This window comes from Pseudophryne corroboree, chromosome 2 (assembly GCF_028390025.1).
Source record: "Pseudophryne corroboree isolate aPseCor3 chromosome 2, aPseCor3.hap2, whole genome shotgun sequence".
In the NCBI taxonomy this organism is placed as follows: Eukaryota; Metazoa; Chordata; class Amphibia; order Anura; family Myobatrachidae; genus Pseudophryne; species Pseudophryne corroboree.
In genome coordinates this window covers 731,105,492-731,110,657 of record NC_086445.1, presented here as the reverse complement: position 1 = coordinate 731,110,657, position 5,166 = coordinate 731,105,492, and positions in this window count along the sequence as shown.

Sequence of the window (5,166 nt, the reverse complement as noted above, 5' to 3'; positions counted from 1 at the left end):
TGTCGACTCTTTTCCTGCTACTGCATTGGACTGGTTAACTAAAAACTGAGATCCTGTGCAGGGAGGCGGGGTGATATAGGAGGCGGCGCTATGCATTCTGGGAACAGTCAAAGCTTTGAGCCTGTTGGTGCCTCGGATCAAGATCCTACTCTACACCCCATTGTCCATTCTTTGTGGAGCCCAGTGTACCTCACAGAAAAAGTTTTAACAAAGGTAAGTTCTTACCATAAAACTCATTTTACCCTGCACAGAAACAAAATAACCCACCCAAATCTTACTCTCTCTGCAAATGTTATATCTGCCACACATGCAGTGCACATGGTTTTTCCCAACTGCTAACACATTTTCTGCTGCAATCAACTCTGAATTACCCCCCATAATCCCCCCAATAGTAAAGTAGGGATGGGACATTAAAAGAAAACATTGGTTAAACAATGTTTTTTTTTATATTGGTTACAAAACATTGTTTAGTCTAAACACTGGTTCTTTGAGACCAATGTAAACCAATGTTACTATTTTTTAAAATAACTGGCAACCTAATCATGTAATATACTAATAAACTTCTAAAATCATCCTTCTATTATGTTTAGCTTGATATAGACTTACAGTATATATATGGCTACAGCACAAGGCCCTCCATTTAATATAGGTTCACAGAATTTCAATGGTTTACTTATGGTGGTACGGGCCAGTGCGCTGTACCACATTACCTCAGGTACCTGCCGCCTATCGGACAAGTTTAACTGTATCCAGTGGGCCATCAGGGTGATCCACTCCTTTTACCACATTCCCCAATTAGCACGGCCTGGCGGCTGGCACCTAGATCACAGGCAGTGGCACAGACGTCATATGATTATGATCAGTGACAGAACCTCTAGCAGTGGAGGAGTTCAATAGGACCTGATTATGCAAAGTTAAGTTATCCACAGGGAGGGGAGGGGCTGGCACAATACAAAACATAGGGTGTGATGGACAACTCATAAGGGGGTGGATAATAAACAAAACATAGGAAGGGAGAGGACAATACAAAATCTCAGGGATGGGGGGTGGGTGAACAGGTAGAGAAAAGAGAAAAAGCCAATCAACTTTATATAGCAGCACTCATTCCCTAAGTTCTTTTTTCAAAGCAAATGCACTTTATTAAATATATTAGAGATAATATAAACTTGGAAAAAGATTCTCAATACCCATATGTGATGTAAGTGCCTTTATTATTATCACATATGATGTATTATATGTCCCCTTATAGCAAAGGGGACAACTGAAGTGAAATATTAAAACATTAAAACAATAGAGATAGAATAACGTGTAAGAAAAAACTTACATTTTATGTGTATAAAGATAATTTTAAAAGAAAATGCTGATGCGCTGTCTTAATTGATAAATCAATAAATACCTGTGATCAATAAGATTGTTAGATAATTTATTTAATTCATTGAAACAACCACTGATTCCTTTTTGGCCAGTGATGTTTATTAAGGGTTACAAGATGTGTCAGTGTTGTAACAATTCTAGTGCATTCTCAATTTTATAGATCATGATGCAACATTTGTTGCTGTATGGCAGGTTTCTCAACAGCTGGAGGGCCGCAGTTTGGACATGCCTGCTGTATGGTAATGCAAAAAGAATGTTAAGGACAACACTGCATATATCCGGATGACAGTTTGTCTGTCTATTTATCTACAGATTTGAGGCTGTTATTGCCTTAAATAATACCGGTATATGATTACACACTGGCAACTGGTAATTTAATATTGGGTATTATAAATTACCCCTGTTGGAATGTATGCTCACTAACTACTACTCCTAAAATGATATCTTGCTTATCGCAGCAATACCTGGGATGATAGTTATAATTTAATGTTGTACTATTTTTAGGAGTAAGCCTGCTTGAACACCTCTTTATGAGATTCTATAAGAGGGGAATGTGAAATAAATATATGCATATTAATGCTGCTGCAGAAATTGAATCTTTCCCTATTTTTGAAACCTCAACATTTTTGTTCTCCATATTTTATTAGGCACAACTAAAAGGCACCTCAGGTAAACAATAGAGATGGATGGATACTAGTATACTTATGGATGACGAGCGACTGCCGACACAGAGGTAGCTACAGCCGTGGACTACCGTACTGCGTCTGCTAGTATAGACTGGATGATAATGATATAAAAAATATATATATATCACTACTGCAGGACAGGTATATATTGTATAATGACGGACCTGCTGGACACTGTCAGCACTGCAGACTCCTAAACTACTAGTATGAAGAAGATAGAAAAAAAAAAAACCACCACAGGTAGGTATACAATTATGGACGAGCGACTGCCGACACAGAGGTAGCTACAGCCGTGGACTACCGTACTGTGTCTGCTAGTATAGACTGGATGATAATGATATAAAAAAAATATATATATCACTACTGCAGGACAGGTATATATTGTATAATGACGGACCTGCTGGACACTGTCAGCACTGCAGACTCCTAAACTACTAGTATGAAGAAGATAGAAAAAAAAAAAACCACCACAGGTAGGTATACAATTATGGATGAGCGACTGCCGACACAGAGGTAGCTACAGCCGTGGACTACCGTACTGCGTCTGCTGGTATAGACTGGATGATAATGATATAAAAAATATATATATATCACTACTGCAGGACAGGTATATATTGTATAATGACGGACCTGCTGGACACTGTCAGCACTGCAGACTCCTAAACTACTAGTATGAAGAAGATATAAAAAAAAAAACCCACCACAGGTAGGTATACAATTATGGACGAGCGACTGCCAGTGCCGACACAGAGGTAGCTACAGCCGTGGACTACCGTACTGCGTCTGCTAGTATAGACTGGATGATAATGATATGAAAAATATATATATATATCACTACTGCAGGACAGGTATATATTATATAATGACGGACCTGCTGGACACTGTCAGCACTGCAGACTCCTAAACTACTAGTATGAAGAAGATAGAAAAAAAAAAACCACCACAGGTAGGTAGGTATACAATTATGGACGAGCGACTGCCGACACAGAGGTAGCTACAGCCGTGGACTACCGTACTGCGTCTGCTAGTATAGACTGGATGATAATGATATAAAAAATATATATATATCACTACTGCAGGACAGGTATATATTGTATAATGACGGACCTGCTGGACACTGTCAGCACTGCAGACTCCTAAACTACTAGTATGAAGAAGATAGAAATATAATGAATGACGGACCTGCTGGACACTGTCAGCAGAATGCGTTTATAGAATTAAAAAAAAACGCCACACGAGTGTTTAACTTTTTCAGGCAGACAATATACTGGTGGTCACTGCTGGTCAGTCACACTGGCACTCTGGCAGCAAAAGTGTGCACTGTTAAATATGTACTCCTGCTATAACTGCTCCCCAGTCTCCCCCACAATTAAGCTGTGTGAGCAGTGAGCACTACTCAGCACAGTCAGATATACATAGATGATATTATCATGCAGCACACTGAGGCTGAGCACAGATATGGTATGTGACTGTGTATCGTTTTTTTTCAGGCAGAGAACGGATTATATTAAATAATAAATAAAACTGGTGGTCACTAGTATAACTATCAGCAAAACTCTGCACTCTCTGAGTACTCCTAATGCTCCAGTAAATCAAGTGTCTCACTCTCTATCTAAACGGAGAGGACGCCAGCCACGTCCTCTCCCTATCAATCTCAATGCACGTGTGAAAATGGCGGCGACGCGCGGCTCCTTATATAGAATCCGAGTCTCGCGATAGAATACGAGCCTCGCGAGAATCCGACAGCGGGATGATGACGTTCGGGCGCGCTCGGGTTAGCCGAGCAAGGCGGGAAGATCAGAGTCTGCCTCGGACCCGTGTAAAAAGCGTGAAGTTCGGGGGGGGTCGGTTTCCGAGAAACCGAACCCGCTCATCACTAATAATTATTACAGTGATTTTGCAGTATAATTCCAGTGATTTGGACGTAAAATTCCAGTGATTTTGCAGTATAATTCCAGTGATTTTGCCATTTAATTCCAGTGATTTTGCCATTTAATTCCAGTGATTTGGACGTATAATTCCAGTGATTTTGTCATTTAATTCCAGTGATTTGGACGTATAATTCCAGTGATTTTGCAGTATAATTCCAGTAATTTGGACGTATAATTACAGTTATTTTGCTGTATAATTCCAGTGATTTTGCAGTATAATTCCAGTGATTTTGCCATTTAATTCCAGTGATTTGGACGTATAATTCCAGTGGGAATTGTTTGTGTCGCTTGGCTTAGTCATACAGCTACCTCATTGTACCTCTTCGACATCTTTGCATGAGGTGCTGTTTGGGGCCTAGTTTTTGAAAAGTGCCATCCTGTCTGACACTGCCGTATGAGTCCAGGGGTATTGCTGTATTAGTCCTTGGGTACTGCCGTATAAGTCCAACAATTGCAGAATTCTTTAAAAATTACAGGGGCGTGCTGGAGATGCTGTCAGTGGACCGAACAATTGTGGCCCACTCTTGACATTCAGCCACTGCGTGACACTACCATATGGGCCAGTTGGTTGTGTCGCTTAGCTTAGTCATACAGCAACCTCGGTGCACCTTTTTTTCTTCTTTGCATCATGTGCTGTTTGGGGCCTTTTTTTGATATCTGCCCTCCTGTCTGCCACTGCAGTGCCACTCCTAGATGGGCCAATTGTTTGTGTCGCTTGGCTTAGTCATACAGCTACCTCATTGCACATCTTCTGCATCTTTGCATGAGGTGCTGTTTGCGGCCCAGTTTTTGAAAAGTGCCATACTGTCTGACACTGCAGTGCCACTCCTAGATGGGCCAGGGGGTGGTCTTCAGTATGCCGACTGACGGGATCCCGGCGCACAGTATACCGGCGCCGGGATCCCGACAGCCGGCATACCGACACTTATTCTCCCTCATGGGGGTCCACGACCCCCCTGGAGGGAGGATAAAATAGCGTGGCGCACGTAGCGCGCCACCGTGCCCGTAGCGTGGCGAGCGCAGCGAGCCAGCAATGGGCTCATTTGCGCTCGCCACACTGTCGGTAAGCCGGCGGTCGGGCTCCTGGTGCCGGTATGCTGGTCGCCGGGAGCCCGACCGCCGGCATATCGTAGTGAACCCGGGCCAGGTGTTTGTGCCACACACTTGTGTCGCTT